This window comes from Kogia breviceps, chromosome 12 (genome assembly GCF_026419965.1).
Source record: "Kogia breviceps isolate mKogBre1 chromosome 12, mKogBre1 haplotype 1, whole genome shotgun sequence".
NCBI classification, from domain to species: domain Eukaryota; kingdom Metazoa; phylum Chordata; class Mammalia; order Artiodactyla; family Physeteridae; genus Kogia; species Kogia breviceps.
Window position 1 is genome coordinate 87,262,845 of NC_081321.1, and position 16,047 is coordinate 87,278,891.

General features: G+C 44.6%; 1 long non-coding RNA gene across 2 annotated transcripts in view; it reads left to right on the top strand.

The window, feature by feature from the left end:
- Window positions 1–9,035: 9,035 nt before the first annotated feature.
- The window catches only part of LOC136792288 (uncharacterized), a 133,367-nt gene continuing 126,355 nt past the window's right edge, over window positions 9,036–16,047 (top strand). The window contains exons 1-2 of one of the 2 annotated variants that reach the window (XR_010835905.1): window positions 9,036–9,587; window positions 9,701–9,789. This is a non-coding gene — a long non-coding RNA (uncharacterized lncRNA). The remainder of the gene's footprint in view (window positions 9,588–9,700; window positions 9,790–16,047) is intronic. The other variant, XR_010835906.1, reaches the window with a different exon arrangement.

Sequence of the window (16,047 nt, forward strand, 5' to 3'; positions counted from 1 at the left end):
AACCTTATTATTAATTTTGAAATTTCGTATAACATCTGATCATTTAAAAACTGAGACATATTTTGAACAATTATTGCAGTATCATTTGACATACAATAAACTGCAGATAGTTAAACTGTAAAGTTTGAGGTTTGGACATACGAATATATCTGTGAAACCATCACTATAATCAAGGTAATGAACATATCGTTCACCCCCGAAAGTTCTCTCATGCGCCTGTGCAATCTCTCCTTCCAGCCACACCTGGCCTCAGGCTGCAGGTAAGTTTCAAGTCTGCTCCAGACGTCTCATTCTGGGACCAGTGGTCACGTAAGGTGTACTCCTTCCCTTGTGATGACAGACAGAAGCCCAAGAGGCCAAGCCAAATCATGCAGATTCATTGAAAACGTTTCCTTGTTTCATGACTACTCACATTGCATTGGCCCAAGCAAGTCACCTGGCAAAGCCTAACATCAAAGTGCTGGGGAGTTGTACTCTACCCACTCTAGTGGGATGTCCTGCATAGTTACCTGGCAAAGGATGCAGGTGTGTTGTTCTTTAACCGAGAGGAGGTAAAAGATGGGGCAGAATAACCCGGTTACAATAAATGGGCAGCTGAAAATACGGAATGAGTGTTCAAAAGCTGGGAATTCATGTTTGGTAGCTGAAGCCCCTATGTGTTTGACAGCATACAGAAGGGAGGGTATTCAGTGATAAGACAATGCTGGAACTTTACGCTATGCCACAAGCAGGGAGTGAGTGCAGGCTAAGGAGAATGAGTAGAGTCCTCAGGAGGCTGGAGGAGGATCCAAAGGGCACGAGGAAGTGTCGTCAGAAGTCATCTTTCAAACAGCAAAAGGTCCTATAGAAACCTTAATGGTTCTGACCATAGGCATTTTATGATGAATTCCCTCTACTCTCAATCTCCTACTTTCCTTCTCCCTTCCTTTCCCTTATCCTTTGGTTTTAAATAAGGGACCCAAACGATGTGCTGAATTTTCTGATCTCATTTTTTTAAAAAATCACTAGATTCCTATCGTAACCAAAACAAGTATTATAAAGGGGCAGAATAGAGATAATTTCTATTTTTAAGTGCTTAGAACATACACAGTGAGAGGTTATTCACTATTCCACAAAACCTTCCATCTACAAATGTATATACATGTCTAAATTTAATATATGTTTACTGGAGATGGTCTGAAGTATCAATATATCGTATGGTCAGTCTTCTGGAATCATGGATGCTCCGCTCGTTTTTTGTGACTCACCACCTCACGAGCACCGGGGGGACCTGACCGCAGCTGTACAGAAACTTCCATGATGGACATTTGCACAAGTGGCCTTTTTTAGATTTGGGGTTTCGTTGCAATTGGGAATGTTGGACGAATTTCCTTGAGGCTTGGCTTGAGGGACCTCCAGTTGCTCTTTGCCCGATCCTGAATCTGGAACATGGTTTTAGGTGGAAAATATGCTCTCAGCTCAGTGCTAGGTGAGGTGGTGGTTTGTTGTTGTGCAGACTCTGTAGAAAATTAAGACCAACAAGTAATTATTTATGCGAAGAGCTCCTTTTCCTGCTTGGACTTGTATTGAGAAGAGGAAGTGATGTAGTTCATTTAGAATTTTCTGACGTGGTAAAGTCAGTTATCAGCTTATGGCCTGCGATTTCCCCTGTTTAACCTACCGTGTGATTTCTACCTCCTTGATTGGATCAAAACTGCTACCCAAGGTGTTTAAGGATTTCACAAACTAGCCCCAGACTTTCCCCCAGCTCTCCTCTCTTATCCCTCCTCTTCTCGGAGTTGATTCTTCAGTCTTAAACCCTCTCTCATCTCTGGCTTGGGTCACCCTTTCCCTGCTTTTCTCTTCCCATACCTTTTGTCATTAAATCCCACTCATCCTTCCCATGTCAGGAAGGAATCATTTCTTCTGGAAAATCTTTTCTGAACCAGTCAACACTGGGTTGAGTGTCTTTCCCAAGTGCTCCCATAACTAAGTTTAGTACTGATCACTCTGTATTGTAGTTGTCAACTTACTTCTCCTTCTGTTCATGAAATAAGCTCCTGGAAAGTGTAGAGTTTACATCTTTCCCTGTTACAACCTTAGCCCCCAGCTGGGCCCAGGCACGTGCACCCAATTGGTACCTCATACATGTTTATTGAATGAACACCCGAATGACAAGACACCATCAGGGAGGTCATAATCAACCACACAGATTAGTGCACAGAACACTCGATGAATTTAAAATTTTAATTTTGTTGTTGAGAGATCAGAAAAAGCTTGATGGAGAGAAAGCAGTATTTACACGAAATCTTTGAAGGGTTTCCTGGACGGAGGGAACAGAATCAAATATACAGAAGAGACTCATTTATGTTCTGGGCGCATAGAAAAAGAATCTCCGTTTCGGGGGCTGGGCAGGTGCATGATAGGGAACCTAACTGTGGCAAAGAAGCGTGAGTGAGAGACTTGGCGCCAAGACTCAACAATATACGCAGGAAGGGTGGTTATGAAAATGTGGTCTAGCAGTATCAGCACCAACTGGGAACTTGTAAGAAATGCAAATTCCCGGCCTCCACCCCAGACTTCCTGATTCAGGAGCTCTGGGGGTGGGCCCAGCAACCTGGCTTTCCACAAGCCCTCCTGGCCATTCTGGTGTGTGCTAGGCTTTGGGAACTGCTCTGAGATGCTTGGACTTCTGCTTTGAACCCAAGCCACCGTTGCCGTGTTTGTGTTGACCGTAGAACATCTTCCCTAAACCTCCTGAGGGACGCTGTACTTTGAGGTTAATTTGCCCAGATAAATAAAATGTGGTGCATTCTGCTGGGTTTTTGGATCATGTGTCAGACATCTTCAGAGAAGTTTGACCTCAAAAATCAGCCCCAGTCCGTAATTTCCGCATTAGCACGTCACATGCTCTCTCCAGCTCCCAAGTTTATCAAGGGACCGCTCTTCCCCTCCTTACAGAGGTGGTTTGTGGGATATTTCCAAGAGAAAAGGCGAGACTCCCTGGAATGGTTTATGTTCATCTGTTTGGGGGTGAAGTCGTGGCCCACTGCTCCTCCTAAATCTGTTTCCTCAGTGTACGGTCACTCTCACACCGATGCTCACACTGTCATTTGGAGAAATAGGTATTCTGTCCACAGAATGCACACTGAGGTCGACTCTACCCCCTCCCCACCCCCCACCCCATTCTCATGGAGACCGATTAGCAAGAGAACAGTCACGTCTCTCCCATCACAAAATCTCTTAACTACCCCACACTAAGTCTGTTCTCCCAGTTATAAGCACTCCTAAGATCCTGCACCTTACTTTTGCAATGCTCATCATTCTTGTAATTATTCAACATGTCTTTGGATTGTGAATTCCATGCGGTAGGGCACCATTTCTGATTTGTTCACGGCTACATCTCCATGTTTTAGAGGCAGAGGCTGGATCATGGTATGTGCTCAGTAACTTTTTTTTTTTTTTGTGGTACGCGGGCCTCTCACTGTCGTGGCCTCTCCCGTCGCGGAGCACAGGCTCCGGACGCGCAGGCTCAGCGGCCATGGCTCACGGGCCCAGCCGCTCCGCGGCATGTGGGATCCTCCCGGACCGGGGCACGAACCCGTGTCCCCCGCATCGGCAGGCGGACTCTCAACCACTGTGCCACCAGGGAAGCCCTCAGTAACTATTTTTAATTCTATGACTGAAGGAGTGATGCAGTTTTATAATGCAGGTCACAGGCATTTACCTCTTCGTAGCCCCAAGGGCTTAGAGTCATGTGCCCAGTGGGCACTCAATAAATGATTCTTGATACCTTTACATGTACTCTTTCCCTCTACCTGGACTGCCCTCCTTCCTCTTCCGTACCTACGCAAATCCTAGTCCTTCAAGACTCAAGACCACGGTCACCAGGTAAGACCCCACAGGTTGTTCCACTTCACACCTCCTCCGGGGGTGCTGTTGACAAAGACTGTGGTGTGAATGTGCAATAGAGAGGCCCCTCCCAGCTCGGATGTCTCCTCTACTGGGAAGCTTTTCTGGATATTGACTGTCATCTCCACGAGGGCACTGATTTGTTTTCTCGTCCGGCACCTAGAGCAGTGCCTGCCTCATAGCAAGCAGTGGATAAATATTTGTTGAATATGTGAATGTCTTCCTCAGCCATAAAGAGCCATTTGTCCTCTATGTTTTACACCTTGTTCTTGCTTCTAGTTTGGCAATTTTTTTTATGTGGAATGATATTCATAAGTTCGCTCATGATTGTAACCCAGCTCCCTGTGATTCTGAACTGTGTTCTTTCTTATACCAGAACATGAGTGTTTCAGAGAGCCTGTAATTATAAGATTGAAGGCCATGTGCCACATCTATAGACAGGTGGGTCAACTCTCCATAGAAATTTCTGGAAGTTGGGCACACCCATGTTTTAATGTGGCCTGGAAGTTTTACCTCAGGGTGTGGTACATGCAATTTAGGCCACAAACCATGGTTTCTAAGAAGGACTGTTTTGAGAGTGAAGGCTCTGGAAACTTGGATAGGAAGCATGAATAAGTTCTAATGGAGGACAGTTATACTCAGAGGCTGCCAGCCTAGCCCCAAACATTAGGTACGACTGCCAGGCATTGCTGCTTGAATTATATGAAAGGGTGGTGCCCAGTGTTCTAAAGAGATGGGGGAAGGGGGGACCGCACCGTAAGCTTGGATGAAAAGACCTTGTATTTTCGGCAGAGCCATCTGGGATATATGATTTCATGTTCTGTGTATTTAGGGGTCTCGGACAGATCCTACAGGATCGTGTGTTCTCTTTATACAACGCCCAAGGATCTATCCACACTTTCCTGGACACACCTCACTTGACAGTACATTTATGCATAGATGTTCTATGTTGACCTGAAAAAGTGGTCAAGCCATCATCCAGTGTAGAACAAAGGGTAGGTGTGGGAAAACTGTGGTCCCTGGGTCAAATCTGGCTTGCATCCTCTTTTTATAAATGAAGTTTTATTGGAACACAGCTCTGTTCACTGTTTATGTATCGTCTATGGCTGCTTTCATTCTACAAGTTGAGAAGCTAAGACAGAGACCATATGACCCACAAAACTGAAACTATCTACTTCCTGGCCCTTTTTCACAGAAAAAGTTTGCCTACCTCTTACTTAGGAGATGAAGCCTTCCTCTGTCAATAGGAGATGTCCTGTTTTAATTGCTTATTATTATAACTCTTTCCCTCAATAGATTGTTCCATGATAGCAGGGAGGCATCTGTCTCACTCACTGTCAGACCCCCAGGAACTGGCCCATACTAAGCACTTGCAAAATTTTAGTCAAATTAATTAATTAAGAAGTAAGTAGGTGGATATAGAATATGGGAAATGAAATATACCCTTGAGGGGCACAAAAATGACCAGTTTTTTGAAATTCACATCCATTTCTTTGAGACTTATACATTATTTTTTGTTTAATTTTTTAAAGATGAAACACTCAAGAAAAAGTTGCATGTAAAGTAGATGTTTGTCTATCGATTCATATGCCCCTAATGAGTTCTATTTTAATTTCAGAAAAGTGTACATAGAAAATTTTGACCTTTGATATGCAATAAAATGTATACTTAGGAAGTCTGAGTATATGTTTTCAGGGGCACTGTAACATCATTGCACTTACCTATTGTATTAATTTCTAGGGCTGCTGTAACAAAATACTATAGACTGGGTGCCTTAACCAACAAAAACTTATTTTCTCACAGTTCTAGAGGCTAGAAGTTCAAGGTCAAGTTTTCAGCAGGTTTGGTTTCTTCTGTGGCCTCTCTCCTTGGCTTGTAGGTGGCCACCTTCTCCTGTGTCCTCACATGGTTTTCCCCTCTGTGTACATCCCTGGTGTTTCTTTTTGTGTCCAAATTTCCTCTTCCTATAAGGACAGCAGTCAGGTTGGATTAGGACACCCCCCCCCCATGACCTCTTTTTATCCTAATTATTGACACCTCTTTAAAGACCCTGTCTCCAAATATAGTCACATTCTGAGCTACTGAGGGTTGGGTATTCAACATATGAATTTCGGGGGGACACAGTTCAGCCTGGTACACATGCATATTCTATGTACTTCTTTTCTGTAAGTCCGAAGTACTTGTGAGGTGACTGTCACATCACCGACCAAGGTTGATGTGGCCCATCCAGCTGGTAAGGCAGGTGTCCTCACCTTCTCCACCTTTTCCAACAGAGGAATTTAAATTCCTTGTTTGGTCAAGGGCTTACTAATGACTGTTTCCCCCAGTTCAAACCTCCAACTGAGTTTTCAAGGTCAGATTCTGCCCAGCCTAGATAAATCATTTCAATACTTTCAGTGCCCTATGTATGTTTAAAAATGGGGGGAGGGCATGGGGGAAACTCAACCTAAATGTTCAACCATAGAGGGTTGGATAAACCCATTATAATAGAGCCATAGTGTGGAATATGATGTAGTCTTAAAGAGTGGTACGCTGGGGCTTCCCTGGTGGCGCAGTGGTTGAGAGTCCGCCTGCCGATGCAGGGGATACGGGTTCGTGCCCCGGTCCGGGAGGATCCCACATGCCGCGGAGCGGCTGGGCCCGTGAGCCATGGCCGCTGAGCCTGCGCGTCCGGAGCCTGTGCCCCGCAACGGGAGAGGCCACAACAGTGAGAGGCCCACGTACCACAAAAAAAAAAAAAAAAAAAAAAAGAGTGGTACGCTGAAGAATATTTAGTGACCCTGAAGGCTCTGTACAATATTGTTAAAGGGGAAAAAATGCAGGTTACCAAAAAATATTTATTCACTCATTTAACCAATATGTATTGAGCACCTATTATGGGCCAGGCATTGTTCCAGGTTGTGGAAATTCAGTAGTGAATGAAAAAATGTTCTTCCTCCAGATACTCTGATGACTAGCTCCCTTGCCTTCTTTGGTTTTACTGCTCAAATGTCTCTTCCTCCAAGAAGACTTCCTGATCACACAAGCTGTCTTCCTGGAGTTTAAATTGCAGTGGGGGGCACCCATAATAAACAGACGACTCTGTCATAGGACATCAGGTCATGTAGTGCATTGAAGGAGAATAAAGCAGAGCACGGGAATAGAAGAATGACAAAGTGAAGCAATTATTTCAGCCTGTCTGGGGAAATACACTCCGGGCAGTGTCGCCAGAGTGGAAGAAAACAAAGGCTTTTTTTCTCTCTCTTTTTTTTTTTTTAACAGGAACAGCATAATTTCAACTCTATAGAAATGAAAAGCAAATGCAGATAAAAAAGGTTAGCAAGAGATATATTAGGATTATGACATTCTAGGTGATCTTTATTCCCTTCCCTTTGATTATCTGTAGTTTTCTAGATTTTCTACTCAATGTATGTATTGTTTTAGAAAGGAAAAAAAAAAAATGTTTCAGTATCAGACGTTCCCTGGAGCTCATCCTCTTTGCCCTGGAGGCTCTCACTGATCCCATGGCACCTGGGTATTTAAGACAGCCCCTCCGGATGTCCATTACTCCAGGAGCAGAGGGGTAGAGAGAACCTCGAGCTGGAAAAGCCAGACGGAGGTGTTTTTGCAGATTCTCACAGGCAACTGGAGTGGCCCCTGATTTACTGTTAGCGGTAAAGGTGTTAATGTCTCCTCTCAATGGCATCTCTGCTATCAACAAGTGTTGGCTGAGTCTAATGACGACGTAATTGGCAACAGAGATTGGAACAGATGTCTCATGTAATAAAAAGCCTTTGTGTCCAAGGGCTGACCCCTTTTGGGCTTAGCTGGGCTTTGTTACTGTGAGTGATTCCTCTTGGCAATTGTCATTAGTCAGACCTGCCCAGTGATGGTTGCTTGGTGAGTACCAAGCATCTTGGATAAACCTGGACCCACTGAGCATGCTCAGCCTGGTTTTCCCTGAACTCTGACCTAGGCCTTGTCTTCTGTCACCTCATTTAATACACATACAGGTTAGACTCGTCATCCGTGCATTCACTCTGTGAGTCCTCGGTGGATTTACAATGGATCCTCCACTCCCCAGATGTAGGTAAGCGAAGAGATCATTACTGGTTCTTATCTCTCTCTTTGACAAAGAGGGGCTATGTGTACTGCGAAGCGAACTGGCCTGAGTTTCCATCCTGTGGTAGAATTGAGACCAAGGACTTCCTATGCCGGGAGGGAAGGGAAGCAAGTGCCTTGGAGCTTAGCTATCCCCTTTACCTCCTTCTGAATGTATACCTGATCAGGTGTGGTCAAGATGATGGTTATCAGCTTGCAAAGGCAAAGGCATTTTACCTGTCAAATTTCTGCTTGAATTAAATATATTGATGAATAAAATATACTATTGTTAAGAGAATAGCCTCTTTATGGAGGCCTAAACAACTAGTTAACAGAGTGAAGGAATATTAAATTACGGCCAGATGCTCAGGAGGCAGCATTCAGGACACAAGTAGAGCACTCCCTTGAGAGCCAAAAAGACCTTGAAAAATTTGTATTCTGTAATCCTAATTCCAAAATTCATCAAGTAGTCATAAAAAAAGGAAAAGAAATTTCCATGGTCACATAAATTTGGGCCTCACTAGGTTAGACAAATCTAGACAGGTTGCTTTTTCTACAGGACTTACCAGAGCCTTCAGTGTAAATTATAATTAATGGAAGTGTATTATTACCACTCAACCTTTCTTCCAAAGAGTTGTATTAGGCCAACACTGGTAAGTCATTATACAGAACCTGACATGCCTATCTTTTTTCCAATTTTTGTATTTGATATTTCAGAAATTTCTAATATAAGAAGAAAAGTTGGATTTTTCAAGCTCTCCATTAGTTTCACTAGATTTAACAGTTTTCTGAATTCATGAATAGATGGGTAGACAGATAAGATGGGATAGGATGGGATGGGTTGGGATGAGATGGGCTGGAAAAGCACAGCAGCAAAATATTCTCAAGAGTCTTGTTGCTTCCCCTCCAGCTCTGTTTTTATTATTGTGTGTTTGGGGACACTTCCTGTTATTATTACATGTATTGTGGTCAGAGGGAGCCAATTCATTTTAATATTAGCCTGAGCAAAACATAATTAGGAAGAGAATCTGCTACCAAAAAGGAAACATGTAATTTCTGCTTTGCATTCCAAACCCAGTACTCAGATGAAGAAAACACCCAGAGATTGCTCTCCACACAGTTTCAAAACATCCTGCCCCTGTCCGGCCAGTGAAAAATCCAGTCACTCCGAGGAAACGCAGCCGGAGAACCAGATGATCTACCAAGCTTTCCACTATTCCTATTTGTGTTTTGGAAGAGGAGGGAGAAGAGGCGAGAGAGAAAGGGACAGAAAAGAAGGGGCTCAGAAAAGGAACAGCGTGGAGCACTGAAAACGTCGCCAGACCCCAGGCGGAAGGCTGAACTGCTGGCCTCCTTTCCTTAGATCTTTCAGCACCGTCAGGGCCACAACTGACATTTCCTCCTGAGAACGGAGAGCTCCTGAGGGCCTGAAAGTCCATCATCTCTGTGTGCTAAGGCTTCTTTTTCACCTCTCTCTCTCCTCCTCCTTCCTTACTAACAAAGCATTTCCTCTTAATTGTGTGGAATGTACACTCATCTTGGAAGGAGTGCGATTTCCTGGGCATGCGCGGGAGGTGTGGGAAGATGGAAGAGGAGAAGCGACAGGGAACCAGCAGGTGAGGAGTCCAGCTCTGTGCCCAGCCGTGTTAAGTCTTTTCACATCATTTATTTCACGTAATCCTCGCAATCATAGTCTGAGGTTGGTATCATTATCATCCCCACGCTACAGGTGAGGAAATGAAGGGCTTGGAGAGGCCAAGGAACATGTCCAAGGTAACAAGGCTCCGAAGTGCTGGAGGCAGGTGGGTTTAAATACAGGTGGGTTTGTTTACTTTAAAAGCCCGTGCTTTTAACCACAGTTCTAATGTGCTTCAGTTCACTTCTTCAAGCCTCCGGGTTCTCACTCAGGAAGAGAGAGTGTCCTTGTTTTTGCCTTTGTCCCCCTTATAGTTCATTCTCTACACCGTGGCTGGGTAAGATCATACCATTGAGGACTAGGCTCAACTGCCAGAAACAGAGACACAAAATAAATGTCTGGAGGTGGCCTGTATGGGCAGGTATGAGTCTGCTCCATGGAGTCCTTGGGGACTAAAGCTTCTTCCAACTCACTGCTATCCCATCCAGAGGGGTGGGCCTTGTCTTCACAGTCCAATGTTGTAGCTAGAGCTCCAGCCATAGCATCTGCATTCCAGGAAGAGGATGAAGGACAGAGAAAAAAGAAAAGGGTCCAGAGGTCCAAATTGCCTGTCTTTTAGGCATGATTTTTTGCAGCACCATACCATACTTCTGCATACCACCCACAGACTTAGTCATGTGGCTACACCTACCTGAAGGGGAAGCTAGAAAGTATAGTCTTTATTCTGGGATGGCATGTGGCCTGCTAGAAGTTTGCAAGCCATTATGCAAGAAAGAGGGAATGGATACTGGGGGCAGGGCTCAGTCTCAGACAGAGTAACCCTTTCGAAATGTAAGTCAGGTCATGTTACTCTGCTGAAAGTTGTGGAAAGACTTCCCACTCACTCAGGCAAGAAGGCCGAGCCTTTGCAGTGCCCAGCAGAGCCTTACATGTCTTGTCGCTCTTCTCTCTCTGACCTCATTTCCTTCTGGTCTCTGCCTTGCTTGTTCTGCTACAGCCACATTGGCCTCCTTGCTGGTCTTCTAACAAGCCAGTCACATTCCTGCCTAAATATTTCTTCGGAGCCCCTTGGAAGCCTCTCCCGCCAGGCCTGTGCTCATCTCGGCTCTCAGTTCCTTGGGTCATGCTCAAATATCCGTTCATCAGAGACAGCCCTATAGAAAACAGTATAGCCCTCCCCAATGACTGTCTGTCTCCCTTACCTTGCCTTACTTTTGTTTTCTTTTATCCCCACCTGTCCCATCTGATCTATTCTGTATTTGTTCACATTTGCTTATTGTCTTTTTCTCTTCTCTTTTCTCAGAAGCTCAATGAGATCAGGAACTTGATTCGTTTTAGTCAGTGCTTTGTATCTTCCAGACCTGGAATAGTTCCAGGCGTCCACTGTATACATCCAATAAACATGAGTTGAGTAGATGAATGATTGATTGAATAAATCCTGCTTTATCCATCTCCCAAAATTTAGGAGAGAATGAAGTGAGGTATCCAATCTAAAAGGGCTTTGAAAATAGAGAGAGGCAAATATAAATTAGTACTATGCTTCTCTTTGATGTCCTCCCACTTGTAAAAGCACTCTGTTGACTGTGAAGATGAATGCAAATGCTGTTGGCAATTATTATTTTGAAGGAAGGCACAGTGGGATAGAATTTCCAGTCATTTCTTCCCAAAGCACCAGAACTATTTATTCTAAATCCATTTCTTCCCTGCCTTTAGTTTTGAATGAACATGGCTTTGCTGCACATAATTCCCTAATACATCACTTTGATGGTTTATTTCACCTTAAGTAGCATGGAATTGAAGTCTGAGACTGTATCAGGCTGATTTCAGGTCTCCTTTGCTTCCTTTTGTGCCATCACAGTGGGGGAAAGCTGTCAAGCTGTGCTTGGCCAAGTTAAATGAGGAGACCAGATGGTCAGAAAAAAAGGAATTTGGGTCTAGGTTGAGGAGGAGAAAAGCTGAGAGCAAAACTGTCTCTCTTTGACCAAGAGATCAGAATATTCAGCACTGGGTGAGCGTTACCGGATGACGGGGTTCTCCAGCGAATGCTTCTGAGACAGGAGTTCCTTTTCATGTTAATCTCCCAGGACTTTCTGCCCACACTTCAAAATCATCTTGCAGTGCTGGGGGTTTGGTTCTATGTTGCTTTTAGTTTCTAGAGAAAGAGATATTGATTTATGTGAAACACAACCAAAAGGAAAAGCAAATCAGTACGTAAAGCAGTCACTTTGTGCTTTTGCGTGTAGTAGGCAATTTTAGGAAGAAAAGCAAGCAAAATCCAAAGTTGGGGAAGAAAGGAAGACAGGAGACACTAGAGTGACATGCAAGGCCATGAAAGAAGATCTCTAGTCCTCTAGACAGAAAAGGCAGGTTCTGCAGGAACCGAAAGGTCGTTCCAAATTCAGTTGAGAAGTGGCATCCTGAGCCGTCTGGCCCTGAAGTGAGGTCAGGAGGCAAAAGATAGAAAGTCAGGCAGTAGGAGGTGGCCGGGATCCAGGCGGGAAACAGACCACGTGTGAACAAGTGTCCTCGTGGTAGGGACAGATGGAAAAGGAGGCATGAGAGGGACACTGCTGGGAGAGGAAGGGCCTGGCTTCTGAACGTCCTCCGATAAAGCATTTCATGGCTGCTGTGCTCGAAATAAAGTGCCAGGGCCTTTGCCCTTTGGCCTCGTAGCTTAAATGTCCCCTAAAAGCCATAAACATGGGACACAACCCTGGGAGACCTGTGGCACCGGCGTCGCCAGGGCTGGCCGAACTCTCCCAGTTCTCGTGTGGATCGTCTGGCGCGCCAGGGCGACCTAGGAACCATGTGGAGGGCCTGTAGCTGACGCTTTCAGCCACTTTCGTATTGGCCCTCCTGTGTGAGCACAGCAGCCTTAAGGCCTGAATACGGAATGGATCATGGCCACCTTTGCAAAGGTGAGAGGACAGGTGTTTGGGGATTTGAATGGCTTGCCCACGGTCCCTCAGCAAGGGGATCGTGAAACTGGGACCAGAGCGTGGTTCTCTCTCTCCTAACGTGTTTCCTTTTCACCACGTTATTTATGTGAGTTAGTTACCAGTGCTCACCGTGTCTGCACTTTTCTAGACGCCGTGGGGAAAGACCGAAGAGCAAACCAGATGTGACCCTTCTCCTTGGGACTCTCCTGCTCTAAAGTGGGAGACAGGACAGAGGCGGCTAAATGAATCTATGTACAAATGCTCCCACAAGCATACATTTAACTAGACGTTCAGACATAGTCATACATCCAGGGGCGTTGTTGGAAGCTTCTGGAAGTAAATCTTGGAGGATCTGAAGAGACTCAGAAAACTGACTCGTTGGCTTGGCTGTGAGGCTATTCCAGATATTAGGAGCTGTGTAAGTGGGGGCTTGGAATTAGGGCCAAAAGATGCAGTTGACTGGAGGGAAGGGATTTGGGATTGAGATTTGAGCGCTTCTGGGGGCAAGCAAAGATATTAAATAGTCTCAGAAAACTTCCCTGGGGTGACTTCTCTGCCTAGATAATGGGACTTTTCAGACTCCTTGTAACTGGCATCTAGATAGAGAGAAACGTCTGGAAAAATGTGCCCAGTTGTCATTTGGCTTCCCTTTCATAGTTTTCTTAGTGTGGCATGTGTCAGGCTTTGAGTGTCTGGGGGGCTCTTGGAAATACAAATACCATCTGGGTCAGGATCATCCCCCAGAGCTCAGGGATGCTGAGTAGGGGAAGAGGAGATGGAAGGAGATGGAACCCTGAGGTGAGGGGTTTCTCCGTGGGTCACCCCTATCTCTCAGCCTGGATGTGCTCAAATTCCCTGTACAGAAAGTGTCTGTGGGCAGATACCACGAGACCCATCTTTTCATGACACAGTGACCTCATTATCTGGGGAGAACATCCCGATTTCTCTTGGGGAAACAATTGCTCTCCCAAGGTATGGTCTTTAGGGTCTGTCAACCATCTGACTGGATGGAGAGCCTGAAACTTTCAACAGGACCAGTCCCGTCTCCCTGGCTCTGAGTCCCGAGCAGCCTGTCTCACCAGACTAGAGTGACTGCAGTTCGGTCGAGGAGACAGTGGTTCTCTGCAGAGGTACCCATTGCCATCTGCCAGTTCCCCCACTGCCTCTTCTCCAGGTTTACCTTCTGTTCTCTGAAGGGCTTCCTAGTCTTCCCCCAAATTCCTCTTTTACTTTGGGCGAAGTTTGTTTCAGATTTGTTTCTTTCAATCAAAGAACCCCAAGGGATGAATTAGCCCCAGGTGAGATCATGCACTCTCTTTTAGGTGCTCAGGATGTCTGCTTCTGTCTGTCCTCCAGCCCACCTGCCTCAAAAGACCCCTTCACGTGGGGCAGGGTTCTCAAAAATGGACTGTGTAACACCAGGGGGGTTGAAACAATCAGTTGGATACAGGATGATGCAGGCTTCTATTTCAGAAAAATTACTAAGAATTAATTGCCCCCTGACCTCCATGTCATTCTGCAAGTAAGACACTAATCACAGGGTCAAGACTCAGCAGTAAATTTATGTCTTCAAGACTTTTTCCAGTTATACATAGAATCTCTATTTCTATTTCCTTGTGTTAAAAGCCATGTAAAATGTATTCCCAATGTCACTATTACAACATTTACACCCTGAAAACTTATAATAAATGATCAACATAGTAATGGAATGCCTGGAAATACCCATATTTAATGGTATATAGACTTCAATACCTACAAAGTCTTTGCTAAGAACGTTAGCTTTTTATTTCTATCATGGGGAACCCAAGTTCTCTGACAGTGGTTGGTAGAACAGGCCACAAAAAAAGGTTGATGATAATCCTTTACTACAGAATTAAAAGGTGGCCAGAAATGAAGGAGGATTTTACAGCTTTGGAATTGCATGAAAATCTATTGTAATTCCAGAATAATCTAGAACAAGGTGGAATCTGAATGCAATCGTCAAATACTGGCACAGCTGCAATGGGAATGACAGAGAACGTCTTCAGATTCAGGTGGCCCTGCGTTCACCTTCCATTTCTGTGTTCCCTTTGGGTCCAATTCCAGGATGCCTGGCTTTGAAGTCTGCAGCTTCACCACTGAATCATGTCTCTGTTGGCATATGCGGGCCACGATTGGCATGTTTTAATATACTGAAAAATGCCAGTGAGAAGGCAAATGCCAGTGGGAGATGAACAGTAATAGAAAACTTTAGTGAAAATAATAACGTTTGAGAGAACTGATACTTTTTTAATGCAAGACTCGAGGGGTCAGTCTGTTTCTAGCTACTCTGACCAGCCAGCGTGTCTTCACTTTTCTTTGCTCTGCACTCAGCTCATGCTTTTGATTGCTGACCTGCTGACCAGTGCTCCGTTCTGGGCACAGAGATTCAGTAGCACAAGGGCATCAACTTGCCATAGACTCCTACGAGAGCTGCCCCTTTGCTGGCCACTGCAAAGGCTGGACCTACTTGGCTTCTCACAGCTCCCCGTACATGCTAGCTTGTTCACCTGCACCTGGGCTTCAGGAGGCCTGGTCAGTAGCTCCTTCTTGGATCCTTTTATTCCTCTTTTCATACCTTCTGTTTCCCAGCCTCTCTCACACTTGTGAAAGGTCTAATTCCCATAATAAACTCCTTATTCCCCTAATATTAATTGTTACTCTGCATCCCTGATTGAACCCTGACTGATACAACCTGCAATCTAGCTGGAGTTACGAACATTATTGCCATGAAAAGAGTCATCTCCCAGTACAAGGAGAACAGTGAGGCTCCCAGGTTAGCAGTGCAAGGCGATAGGTGTTAGCCACAGGAGGGCAGGAGAGCGAAAACAAGCTGGGACCCACTGAGGACCCTTCATCTCTCCAGCACTGCGTCTGAGGATACACTCTGCGTCCACTGAGAGCAATGGCCACTGATTTACTTCCACCTTCCAGATATTGAACAAGCTCTTCTTTTGGCCAACTCTAACCTATTCTGCATGCAGAATAGGGAGAGGAAGAGCAGGGAATTTTGAGAAAGTTTCCAGCTTAACCAAGTTGACAGTGGAATGCTTGAAAACAGTGCAACCCTTATCAACTTAATAACATCTCTCTTTTTTTCTATATTTAACTTTCAAATAAAGACAATGCAAAATCATGCTTTCTATTAACCATACAACTGTCCTTCACACAAATGAAAACAGGCTCTCTTTCTCCAAGGCAGTGTACGTTTATTCATCTTTTGGTTACATTCACTTTTACTACTAGCTGAATCATAGCTCCCTTTAATATTCTGTAACTTAATGTCAAGATATAAGGCTTACCTCTTTAACCACATCTTTTATTACAGAGTAAAATGAATAGGATAAGGGGAAAAAGAAAAAGAATATGTAAAACATATACATATATATATATATATATATCTCCACATACACAAATATATACATATATATATATGATACAGATATATCAAAGAAAAGAAGAAATGCTCTTAACGATTATAAC